The sequence below is a fragment of the Tripterygium wilfordii genome, chromosome 1, assembly GCF_013401445.1.
Source record: "Tripterygium wilfordii isolate XIE 37 chromosome 1, ASM1340144v1, whole genome shotgun sequence".
NCBI classification, from domain to species: Eukaryota; Viridiplantae; Streptophyta; class Magnoliopsida; order Celastrales; family Celastraceae; genus Tripterygium; species Tripterygium wilfordii.
The window spans coordinates 2,800,115-2,814,595 of NC_052232.1; the positions used below are offsets into that span (position 1 = coordinate 2,800,115).

General features: G+C 35.4%; 1 pseudogene; it reads right to left on the bottom strand.

Annotated features, from left to right (window-relative positions):
* Window positions 1-3,201: 3,201 nt before the first annotated feature.
* LOC119995305 lies at window positions 3,202-8,914 on the bottom strand (annotated as a pseudogene).
* Between the last annotated feature and the right edge of the window lie 5,567 nt (window positions 8,915-14,481).

Genomic DNA, 14,481 nt, shown 5'->3' on the forward strand with positions numbered 1-14,481 from the left:
AATATTTCCCTTCGGAGAAGAGCATCCATTTAAACTCTGCATATTATTTTGAAAAGTTGGAATGTGTGAAGATCTTATGGAATTTCCAACAACTTGGTAAATACTATGATTGGTGTGTTTTTGTCTCTATTCTAGGCTTTCTCTATTATATGTGATTTATTTGTGGGTTTTTCTTAGTCGAATATTAATTTTTGAGTTCATGATTTTTCTTATTTGTGAGTAGATGCACTGACTGAAGGTCGATAAACATTGATATGCTTTGTGAGTTGTGACATATGGTTGTTGTTCTTGGTGTGATTTCTTTACTCTAGGTTGTTCCTGAATTGATGATACATGAAATATTTGTTAAAGATAATTCAATTCAATTTTGCACGAGCAAATTGAAAACATATTATAAATAAATAATCGTGACTTTCCAATTTTTTCTCACACGCAATTACACAACCATTGTTCCAGTCAAATTCGGAGAGTTAGAAACCATTTGAGAGTTTTGTATTGATTCATATAAGAAATATATATATGTATGTTCACCATATGAAACCTTCTACGAACTACTATTCATATTTCTCTTCTTGTGTTGACTTTTAGATGCTTAATGTTTCAGGCTTTCAACCCAGGCAACCTAGGAACTCCTACTCCTCTAATTCATTGGCTGTCATTTATGAAAGCATCAGTGGTGAGCTGAAGTGCTTCATTCCTTGGGATAGCTCCATGGGAATTTAATATTCACATATGGTATATTTATCAATTAATTTCAAATTTAATGTCTTAAAGAAATTCATGAAGTATTACACTTATACATATTAAATTCCATGGTACTGATTATATGTGTTAATTTTTTTTAAAAAAATGTCAAAGAGATGTTGCTATGAAATCATTACATTTCCTCTTGATAAGTGATGACTAAAGTTGAACTAAATGTGTTGTAGGTTGGTGGTATTGTGTCGTTGGCAATCTGGAATCATGTAGTGGAAATGAAGACTACTGTCATTATCAGATATAGTAGTAAGCAAACTCACTAAAATTTAACCAAATGTTCTTTTATTTGGTTGTGGAAGTGGAAACAATTATAAGATCGTAGATAGAGAAAGGTCATAAAGTCAATGAACTGGATTGTCTTATGTGACTTCTTCTGCCCTTGTGTTTGAATGAGGTTCTGATTCCTGTCAGTGTCAGAGCAGATGCGTGTACTGAGGTAAATGTAATTTGAAGCAAAATATGACAACAATGGACACATTGAAGATATAGCCAAGCACCATTTCTCATATATGTATTTCATTTCCTGTATGTAGATATAGCCAAGCACCCTTTCTCATTTGTAATGCATCGGAATAAGAAGATGTTTAATCATGTTTAAGAAGGTATCAGACTCCTGATAACTTTGTACATGTTTGCCATTTGGCCTTCTTTTGTTTTTTTAGGTCATAAACCAAGGAAAATAAAATTCCGCTTATGTATATTTTGTTTCCAAATATTCTTTTGTGCTTATGTACTTTTAAAATGCTTGCTGAAAATAAGATAATAAAAAAATTTAGAAAGACTAACTTGGGATATAGGTCAGCTGTTGGGTTGATCTTTAAGCTTGAGTTAGGGGGGTTTTTTTACATGATAAGTCAGAGTTCATGAAATTTTAAATTATGAGTTCTGGATTTCTTTTTTTGTTCTGATTTTGTTCAATTTTGAAGCTTCCATTGCTTATCTGAATGCTTTTGTCCTTTGTGATACAATAGGAAACTCAAAGGCTTCTCAGTGAACTAGGTGAGCGTCGGTTTCTCTTTGAAAATCGAATTATCAATACCTTCTACCTTTTAGATTTTTGATTGTGGATTTGTTGGTTGGGTTTGAGGTGATTCTGTCAAATTGCTGATTTCTCTATGCAAAAAAAATGTTGATAGGCATAAGAGTGAAACCTGTCTCCTACCGTCTATTGTTGTTGTTTATAGTATCATATATGTTTGTCATGTAGTCATACATGCATGCATACACGTGCATGCCACATACGAAGCTATATAATTAGATGTGCGTGGTTGGGAGAGAGATAGGGCGGCAGATGTGAGGGAGGAGGGAAGGTAGATGGGAACGATTCATGGGTAGTCACGTAGCTTTCGCTTACTCATCTAGTGTTTTCTATAGTTAACAAGAGAGGTATAGGTACAAAAATGTATAAAGAAAAAAAAAAATATATATATATATATATATATATATAAACATAAATATCTATAAACATGGGTTTCAAATACTAAATTTATCAAAAAATAATTGCAATAATCACAATATCGAATGTGTATGAAAAAAAAAGTAAGTAAATATATTTAATTTATTAAAATTGGTCGCAATATCATCCCATTAAGATATTTTTTTGAACATCTTGTAGACAATTGTAATTACACTTTATACCTTATACAACTTCCCTGTAACGAAGAATAGCAAAAAAACCTACATTACTATATTTGTTTCTACATTATTCTTAATATTATGAAGTATGAGTTTTTTTAGTTATTATTTATATTAAATTATATCTTTAATAATTCATTATGTTGAATTGGTTTGAATCCGGACAAACCATTGAATCATGAACCAATGAACTTTCTAGTTCAATGACCGGCTCGGTTTTCACAACCTAGATAAGATGGCGTTTTACCTAGATTTATCCCGTTTTGAAATGGGTCAGGATCGGATCACATTGGTCCTGTTTGGGAGTACTGTCAACTGCTGTGAGGTGTTGTGTAGTGCTGTAAGGTAAAAAGCTGTGGTGCAGTGAAGCGAGTTGGAACGCAAAAAGCTGTTTGGCGCATCAGTTTTAAAATTGTGGTACGGTGTTGTGAGGTGCGTTTGGCGTATCTAAATTACTGTTATATTAGATGACTAATAATATTAATATAAAATCACTTAACATTTACATTGTACACTAATTTAAAATAAAATAATTGGTTTAATTTGATTACGTGAAACAATTCAACATATATTGTAAGCGTTTGGGAGTGCTGTGAGGTGTGATGAGGTGCGATGAGGTTTGACGTATCATAAAAAACTTTGATGCTGTGAGGTGCGGTGCAACTGAACGCAATGCGAATGCACTGCCAAACACCCACATTGTGTTCTAGACCGAAAATATTCAACACCTGAAGGCACCTCAAGATGGAGACGAAGGTATTATTCAGGTGCCAACCATGAAAAGATTTATCCCAGTAGACTTGAGCATCTTAAGCATAAATCAATTCTTGGAATACCATGTTCTCTCGTGAATGCCGACATAATTATCATAACCACTAAATATTAAGAATCAATCTGTGTTCCAATGCTGAGCGCTAGTCAAATAAATTAGTTAACAGTGCCTTTCTAGGACAGACCAACCAGGAGAAGTACAGAATCGATAACCTCTCAGGGCCAAAAAAAGGTCTCATTTTGACAGTTTTCATTGCCGTAGACATTGCCAATTTTTCTCTTCGAGATGGTTTGATACTAAATTTCCTACCACGTGAATAATAACTCATTTACATGACCTGCCTAACGATCAAAAAGAAATTAAGGGGCAACTGTGGACTTAAACGACTATTTCCTTGAAGGCAGTTGTTGCAGCAGGAAGGAACTCAATAATCCATGCCACCCATACCGCCCATGCCACCACCGATCGCTGGAACTTCCTTCTCATCCTTTGGAAGTTCAGACACGACAGCTTCAGTTGTTGTCATCAACGAGGACACACTGCATAGAAGTGGCACACCAAAGGTGAATTGATAGAGATACAACTGCATGGGTGAAAAGGAAGGAAATTCAACATACCTAGCCGCGTCGACTAAAGCTGTCCTAATGACTTTCAATGGGTCGATGATACCCGATTTCACCATATCGACATATTCATCTGGTTAGACTACCAAAATGGAGTTATTAGATCCCTATTTGTAGTATGAAACACAAGTTCCTAAATTCTGAAACCAACATGCAAAAGTGCACATAGATGCCAGCACACAACCTCCAAAGGGAAAATATGCTTTTACTGACCTTTAGCAGCATCATATCCAAGATCAGGGTTATCCTGCTCCAGTAGCTTACCAACAACAACGGCTCCCTCTACTCCAGCATTTGCGGCAATTGTGTATACAGGTGTCTGCAATTGTATGCCTTGTTATACGCAGGGATAGAAATCCCAAAAATATAAAACCGCCCAAGTATTGCACACCCTTAGAATGACAATATCCATGAAATATGATTTTGTTCACATCCCAGTTGAAGTGCGAGAGAGAATTTGACATATCAGAAAGACACAAACCTTAAGTGCATTCTGAATAATTTGAACACCAATCTTCTGATCAAAGTTGGCGGTTGACAGCTTATCCAACTCTTTCGATGCATAAAGAAGAGCAACACCACCACCTGCAATAGGAACATTTCATAAGAAACTGTTCCACCATGTTCAATTTTAAGAATATAACTTGGGAGCAACAGGTGAAAAATTCACCTGGTACAATACCCTCTTCAACTGCCGCCTTAGTGGCATTTAAGGCATCTGTAACTCTGTCTTTCTTCTCACCGACTTCAGTCTCACTAGCTCCTCCAATCTGCGACAAGCCATGTCTAGTTTTCATCTCTATTTGGCAAAAATTGTTACAAATATGAAACAAAGAATGAAGCTGACTAAGAAGGCTAGGTTGCTTTTCTAACAGGACTTAATATTCTAGTAACAGAAAAAGATTCCACACAAACCTTCAAAACAGCAACACCTCCTGAGAGTTTCGCCAATCTTTCTTGCAATTTCTCCTTGTCATAGTCAGATGTGCTTGATTCAATGGCAGCCCTGATCTGATAGCCCAAAAGAAGAAACCATAATTTCAAAAGCAAGGGAAAATGATTTGATTAATTTTCTAGCGCATTCACTTCTAAGAAGAAATAATCAGTCATTATAAATAAGAAAACAAAAGCAATTCTCCACAAGCACATACCTGCTCGCATCTCTCCTCAATTGCCTTCTTATCACCAGCACCATCAAGAATAACGGTATCATCTTTCGAAACTGTAACCTGCAACACAAAGCCCAATCAATCAATTATGCATCCAACTTAAATGAATTCTGTATACATCAAAATAAATCAAAGGGAACAACAACCACTACTTTAAGACGTACCCAAAGCAACAGAAAAAAAAATCATGGCTAAAGCTCTGAATAACTACAACTTTCAAGCAATATTTAAGCTTTTACCTTTTTGCAAGACCCAAGCATATCCAGATCCACCTTTTCAAGATTTATACCGAGCTCCTCAGTAATAAGCTGCAACAAATAAAGGCAGGCACGTTTCAAGGGTCTTCTGATCTCTATAAGATAACAATAAGATAGATGCATACAAGAGCACTAACCTCTCCTCCAGTGAGAACTGCAAGATCTTGCAGATTGGCCTTCCTGTTCTCTCCAAAACCAGGGGCTTTGATTGCACAGACCTGTAGGAAGTGTGGAAATCCAATTAGGGGAATAAGACCCATAATCAAGGGTAAAATTACAGCACAACACAAAGAAACAAATGAGTGATATATCCAACAGTAGATATCATACCTTGATTCCAGCACGCAATTTGTTGAGAATTAGAGTTGCTAGGGCATCACTCTCAACATCTTCAGCAACAATCAATAAGGGCCTTTGTTTCTGCAGAAAATTAGAAAATTCAAATCAGCTAAAGAAACCCAATTCTAAAAGCACTTATAACTGTTGAGACTTTATTTCTTATAGGCAAAAAGAAGTCACAACAATTATAAGTATGGTAATATCTAACACAGAGCATATTATTATTACAATAGACAAAAATAACAACTGATGTTTACCTTCAATGCCAACTCCAGTAATTTCACTACGGCATTTATGCTTGAGATTTTCTTCTCATAGATCACAACTAGAGGATCTTCCAATTCCTGCCATCATACCGACATTGATAGCCTCTTTAGTAAATCGTCAGAATATAATTCAGTTACATAAGAAGCTGCTTTCACATTCTTACATTCATGAAATTATAACCGAGGTTGCAAGATATATGCCATGCATTTCAATTCAAAGAATTAAGCGCTTACACATTTTTGATTTTTTTGGTTGGTAATGAAATAAGGAGAAATGTAGCCCTTGTCCAACTTCATCCCCTCAACAACTTCTAACTTGTTAAATAATGTCTTTCCATCCTGCCATAGTTAAACAATGAGTAATGACCATGCATCTCAGAAAACAGAAAAACACAATATAAAAAAGAATGAGGCACGGCTCTGAACCTAACTGGCACCCTGAAGTTTGACAGGATAGACAAACACCAAAAAAGTGATATGTGGAAGGAATGAAAACAATAACGCAAATCACATAAAGTTATATAGGACATGGAATGATGTTATCCAGAAAACCCAGTTGGACTATGAACTCCATTTGGAGGAATATTATTTACTAATAAAAAACGTTTTATTGTAAAGCCTATAAATTAGACAGAATTTAGTGACAGGCATCAGCTTTGGGTCGAGTAAATTAGATTTATATTGCCCTGCTTGATTTCATGAGTGAAAGAAAACTTCAGCAAGTGAGCCAATAGGGGAAAAGAATACACATACGCCACAAAAAAAAATGGCATTCTAGAACAGTGGCCCCAAAAACGATATCCTCTTTAAAGAATATCAAACAAAACTCTCAACTGCTGCTCGGTTCAAAAGCAAAACATTATTAGCCGCACAGATATCTAAAGCTTCATTCGCTTCTACAATCGAATTTTCAAAAGCTATTTACATGACTAAGATTGTCAATTTAAGAATGCATATATGTCAAAAACATATGGATGATTGCATTAACACGAGTGTGTTATGAAGGCATCTCCAATCTTGAACACCACTCAATAACTAAATTTTTCATGAGTCTCTAGAAGGACTAAATAAAGGAGCAAAACAATTTTTATCTGAATGCTGACTTAAAGTTAGCACACATAATAATATAAGAATCCACAAGTTGAAATCCACAGATCTCCATAGCACCAAAAACAGCGTGTAGCCTCTTTTGAGTGGGAAAACAAGAATATGCTCCACCAATTGACAGAGCAATTATGATCAGAACCCGTCAACTAAGAAACTGCAGAAAACAAAAGACTTTTCAACATACTTGAATTGTAATAACTCCCTCTTTGCCAACTTTCTCCATGGCCTTTGCAATCAACTCACCAATTTCCCTTTCTCCATTTGCCGATATAGTACCAACCTATCAAGTAAGTATTGAGTTACCTTGACTGAAAATTGAACATCATTAGAAGCACTTCATGGCATCACTTAAGTTTTTGGCGGCAGCGAGCCCCTCTAAAATGCATAAGCAGATATGCATGTAACAAACCTGAGCTATTTCTTCTGAAGTGCTGATCATCCTCGCCCTGCTCTTCAAGTTTGCGACAACAGAATCGACTGCCATAGTGATACCACGTCTAAGGTCCATTGCGTTCGTCCCAGCAGCAACTGATTTTCACCCTTCAGCAAATATTGCTTTTGTGAGGATCGTAGCACATGTAGTCCCTGCAAACAAATTGAACATCTCTCATGACAAAATTAAGCATACCTAAGAGAACAAACACTGTTATTTCTATCTGCAAAGGTTCGATCTTTCCCTTTGTACCAATAATAAAAACATGGATATCAGCCAACTAAATTAAGGAAGAAAAATATACAAGGAAATACAGATAAAAGCCACATCCCGTAGACCAATAAGTTCATACAGATTTAAAGAAAAAGTCATGAGTAGCTTCAAAGGCTTACCATCGCCAAGGAAGAAAAATATAAAAGGAAATACAGATAAAAGCCACATCCCGTAGACCAATAAGTTCATACAGATTTAAAGAAAAAGTCATGAGTAGCTTCAAAGGCTTACCATCGCCAGCAACATCATTGGTTGCATTCGCCACTTGTTTCACTAGGCTAGCACCAATGTTCTTAACCTTATCTTTGAACTCAATACTCTTTGCAACAGTTACACCATCCTTGGTCACTTTTGGGGCACCGTAGCTTTGTTCAATAACCACATTACGCCCCTTCAAACAGTAAAGCACCAAAAGGAACACTCCCAATCAGCATAACAAGATAGTGTGCATAAAATGCGAAGCACCAAATAATGTAGCCAATAATTATTTAACACATTACATGAGATATATAGCATGGGTACAATCTTACAAGATTTCAATAACCAGTTAGCATTACTCAGTAACAAAATGAGAGTGTTAGTCACTATTCTGTATTGAATGGAAAATCAACTAATAATAACAAAGGACCAAAAACTTAAATTTAAAATGCGCAACAATCCAAGACTGATTGAATCTAAGTATCTAACAAAGCAAGAATGATATGATTTAGGATGCAAGTGAAAGACCTTGGGACCCATTGTGACTTTGACGGCATCAGCGAGCTCTTCAACCCCTCTTAGCATCAAGGCACGAGCCCCTACTCCAAATCTAATGTCCTTGGCCGCATAGTTCCTGCTCCAATTCAACCTGCTTCCAACCTAGAACACAGACGGAAATAGAAAGTTCATAGGAAATTAACGCAAAACTAATTACAAACACACAAATAGTGGAGAAACTGTGATCACCTGCTCAACACTGCTCCTAGCAACGCTGTAAAACAACAATTAAAACAAAACTGCAGTGAGGAAGATCGAGAAAATAACAGTTTGATTGGATGAGACAGGAAAATAAGAGGATAAACAATTGAAATTTCAAATCCTCTGTATTGGCGCTATATTGTTCCAAAAGCAAATATATCTAAGATTGAGCAACACCGGCTTCTCCCCATCTCCGCTGCAAATCAAACTTTTTTCTCGAGAACCAAAACGAAAACGAGAAAAAACAAACAAAATATAATTGAAGAAAGTAGGGAAGAAGACGCACCGAGATTTGGAGGCGAGGCTTGAAGCGAGACGGTACATGGTGGAGACTATTAGTAGAAGGCAAAGCAAAGAGAGCTAAGGGAGAAACACGGCGATGAAAAGGACAAAATGAAACAGGAGCAAACACGGGGAGAGCTGCTTTTTTTAGAGAGAAGGAAAGCTATAGAAGCACACCAGTAGCAAGTAGCGACTTCTAGTTGTAGGGTTTAGGGTTTTGCTCAAAACACCACCTCCACAGCTTTGAACTTTTTTAACGTATTAGGATTAGGAATTCTGAACAGTATTCCGTAATCACTACTTACCCTTTTTTCCACCGTTAAATTTTTTTATAAAAAAAACATTATACATACATATGATGTAAATTTGCAGTTAAGATTTTCTTTTTACTGTGAATTTTTAGTGTTTTGTTATATATTTTAGTGAATAAATAACCAATCACTCATAAGTTAATGTATGCATTTATAGTGTTTTATAATAAATTAGTGGCACACACGTGTTTCGCGCGACATATATTCAGTTTGAGAATTAAAAATGTCTCACGATAGAGCTTGAGTTGTAGAAATGGGTATAATCGTGAGATAACAAACAAATAACTATAATACCTTTTTATCAATATATTAAGAAAGAAAAAAACTTTAAATTACACCTATAAAACATATCAAATAAATTTTGCGAAGCCATAAAATGATGTAATAAACAATAGAGGTGTTATGGAACAAACATAAGAAAATAAGGACATATAAACCAAGTTAAGAAGTAAAGATGGTGTAGATCTCATATGAAAGTAAACCTAAAAGCATCGCAATTTCTTCATCATAGGCAAGTTAATAACTTTTTTTTCACAAATAATATCAAACTATTTGCTTCCTGACATCTACTTAGAATCTTATAAAGTTTCTTTGCCTTCTGTGCTCAATGTTCACCTACAGAAGATGGAGACGTAGAAAGAAGTATCGAAGAAGCCGCGACTGTAAACATGAAAAAGGAATCTCTGATCAAAGAAATTTAGTTGCACGATCAAAAGGAAGTAGGAGACACTTAAACAACACCAAAATAGCAATAACATTTGCAACACTGCCAGCACATAAGAACACATGAAAAAGCCCCTTTGTTGACAAATTCATATTTCGCTTAAGCTTGAAATTTAATATATGATTGTTTAATTAAGTCAAGGTAGCTTTGCGGTGCCTATTCTGCCTTCTTCAATTTCTTCTCCATGCCATCAATAAATGTCAAAATTGGCTAATGAGTCCCAAAATTCAAGGCATACAGAACTTGTAGGTAGTCTTAATGTGCTTGATGATTAGTGCATCGGAAATTATCTCCAATTACTTTTTTTCAGCGATGGAACATCTGTCCGTTGAAACCAATTCTAGACAAAATTTCAACGACACATTTTTGAAACTGTGACTCATTAGATTTGCAACCATTCATATCACGGTTAATTCCTAAGTTCTCAAACCTTGGTACTGCATCCATATTATTCACAATCCATGAAAGCTTACACTGATTGGCTGGGAAAGTGAGAAGAATTTTTGAGCCCTCGTCATCACCTCCTGAACCAATGAAGATAAAGGAGAAAGATACACATGGATAGAAATGTGGACCTACAAGACCCTTTGTAAAAGAGACCATTGGGATTCCAGCACCATATGCACTTAATTCATCATAAAAACTCCAAAGATCAACCAAGAACTCCAAAGATAGCCAAGATGAAATACACTCCAAAGATCAACCAAGATGAGTGTTGACACGGTAGAGAGCATGGAAGCCATTTGTTTAATTCCACACAGAGCATTGATATAGAGGAGAGGGATTCATGTCATTTGCTTCAATGGCTTTATTTGTCAACATCCTATGCGGACGAAAAACACGATACAATAAGTGATATATGTTGCTAGTGATAAAACTACAAAGACAAAAGTCATATATTGACATTCAACCGGAAAATAACCATTACAAATAACAAAGAAGATGATGTCATGGACAAATAATAAACATTACTACATTAAAAGATCTGGCTATATTCTAACCATTAAAAGGATTTATATAATGAAAAAAAATTATGAACTTAATCATTTGACACAATTTAGCAACAAATGTCAAACACTTACTTGAATGTGTCCAGTCAAGCGGTGGTGTAAGTAGCTTGCCTTAGTAGTATAGCATATAGCCCTTGTTCAGAATCGCATGGCTAATATAAAACTACAATGTAAAGCAAGTCATCTCACAACTTAATGCCTTCAGAATTAAAATCAAAGGAAAAGAGGCTACCACTCTACGTAATTCAAGTTGGCATTTGGCTTGAAGATGCCACTTTTGCATTTCGAATATTTGATAAGTCATACATTAACCGTTATGGTAGGAGACATTCAACAAATACATATCCCTTAGTTACCACAACTAAACTACCAATCTGTCATTGCTAATAAATTACCCGTAAGTGCGCATAAAAATGTAAATTCTATAACGATTCACAACATCAAACCTTGTAAAAGGTGCCCAGACCCAGCTGAATCCTAACCTATATCACACAAAAAAAAAAATCGTTAACAGAAGTCCAGAAGCAATTGTAGAAACACCAAAAGAAAAGGAGGCCAATAGAACATCAATAAACTTACACATCTCTGTAATTTCTGATGAAGTTTGGGCAGTTAAATCCGAATTTCTATTTGATTAGCTAAGAAATTTCCTGAATGATTATTCCCAGCTTTGGTGATGCCATTTATGGGAGCAACGCATGAAGAAAGGGAATACACAGATAGGAACCATGAAAGTGGAAAGCAAAGCGTTCAAAAACCCAGCTTAGCTCTGCAATCCCACCTAATCGAGCCGAGATACATTCGTAGAGACCCCATGAGGGCGAAATACTTACATGGTTTGAAACAAAGAATATGCACAGGCCTAGCTTTTGCAAAGAATCCCATCTGTAGGGATCCCAAACAGAGATCTTATGTAAATGCAGACCAACGCCGAAGAAATCTAGTGCTTCGGAGTCGTACACTTGTCATCCATTGAATTATATAAGTTCATTCTTCGTAGTATGTACAATAATGTGCCGTATATAATGAGAAAAAAAGATGAATGCAATATGATAGCAGAACAATTGTGTAATGTTCTTTGTTCTTACTTTATGCTAAAAGTTCCTTTTCGGCCAATCACCCGATTGCCTCTTATGGTTCAAATTCATGATTTCATTGCACCATACACCACCATTCAATATAAAGATTAAGCTCCATTAGAGGGACATATCTTTCTTGTTAGGCTGTTGTAAGAAACAACTCATAAAAGAGGTTAATAACCTAAAACAATGCCGACAACATACATCAAACATCTTACCTGCTTCTTCATGCTTTGAGAGATCTACCTGAGTGACGACATCCTACAGCTCTTTTATAAGGAAATATGTCATATTTTACCTCCGAAAGAAAGTGCAAGCTACAATAAACAAATATGACAGAGACCTACCATTCTAACAATTTCTTTATAAGTTTCAAGAAAACCATGTACCAAAACCTATTCATGAAATAATTAAGTAAACTAGTGTGATAGGGTTGTGGAGGTTCGAACTTTGAGGCAAACCAAATTTAAAATCACAATTAAATAGACAAAAACATACACACCACAAAGGTTACTTTTACATTTATTATATACATAGATATACACTCACATGCATATGTACATACACGTAGAAAATAATTATAATTATATATATATATACATATACATATATACACACATGGATAAGAGAATTTTTATTTTCATATCTCATTCTAATATGTAATGGTAATTTTAATACAATATATTCAGGTGCTTGTTTAAAAAATAAAAATAAAATAAGTGGCTTGGTTGGTTTGAGTTCTAGTCGTCTAAACTAGAAATATTTTAAAAAATTCCTGGTGGCATTTATGTAGGCCACTTTGGTTTGAAAGACTCGGCCGGTTTAGCCGGTTCAGTTGAGAATTGGTCGGTTCTCTCAAAATTGATTGGTTTTTAAAGTGATCAATTTTTATACCTTAAATTGGATCGGATTGAAGGCCGGTCTACGGTTGAACCGATCGAACTCAGTGATATTGTAGGAGACTAGATCACTTGAAAGGATGTCATTCGTCAGGTTGATGATGAGTTGTTCATAAGAATCAGGTAGACTTTGAAGTACAAGCTCCGCACGTTCAATTATTTCTATTTTATGTCCCTACATAGTAGGTTGAGAAAATAGTGTATTCATATTGTTGATGTGGTCGGTCACCCATTCGAAGAGTGTAGAGTCTCCCCTCTTTAAGAAGATTTTGTTATGAAGTGGCTTGGCCTCGTATAGTTTTGTCAGAGTATTTCATATCTCCTTTGTCATTTTCTTCTTTACCACACTAGATAACACCCCCATCGACTATAGCACTACCATCCATCTTGTTCCACTTGCGATTATATGTGATCTCAAAGCCTTTCTCTAATTGCAGCTAAGTAATTGTTTTTCCTCAAAATTGCCTTAATTTTTATTTTTCACAAGAAGAAATTACCCCCGTTTAATGTCGAACTTTGTTGCCATGGTGTCAATAACGATTTGCTTCTCGCTTGAACCCTCTTTCACTATTTCACTGTGAACAGTACGTACAGGTGAACAGTAACTTGTGACCTCAGGCTTTGATACCATTGTTATGATCTTAAGGGTTGTAATCGTACCATGCAGCAAAATATATAGAGTAGATAACATTAGAAATTGACACATATTTATGTGGAAAACCTCCAAACTAATTGGAGGAAAAACCACGGGCAAGTGTAGAAAGATTTATTAATATGAGAAGGGTATTACAACTTCTTTTTAAATACAAGGAGAGAACAATGATAATTCTCTCTTTTAAATTTAGGAGAACACATAGGTGACACTCACCATTTCTCTTCCCAATTGAAGGATAGTTATCAAAGAAACATATGGTTATATTTATAATGTGAGTTTACATCCCTGACACAATTCACACGTGGTTAGTGTATTTTTTAAATTTGAATTGCATATTTACTATCTCAATTCTTAACTACTTGTACGTTGTCACCAATCACTTGTGAATTGATACCATTTCATTGGTTCTGCTACACCACATCAACATATGATAAGGTATGACAACATCATTGAATAATTTCTCATCGATTCTACTAATATAACTTGAAATTTAAATTTTTAAAAAATTAAAATTAATTTACTTATTTATTGTAGGTTAGGTCTATCCGAAGCTCTATAATGGGTGATATAAGACCAAGATCAATTAGATGCGCCATGCATAATCAATTTAAAACTTCCACATAAGTATTAGTAATTCAATTTGTTCAATCTTTATAAACAGAAGGACGCGCATCAGACAATATGATGCTCTTAACATTCACACGTGTCCAGGATTTTGCACAGATTAGTAAAGAAAGTTATCTGATTCATATAAACGGATAAACCACACAAAAAAAAAACACTTACACCCGACCCGAGAAAGAAGGCCATTTCTTGGGTTGAACGGGTAGTTTGAAAACCGGCCCGCTTTACAATAATCCCACATCGAAGGAATCACTCTGGACGAAATTGAAAGCAAGCTATAAATTGAGGTCTTATCCGCAGTTGCAAC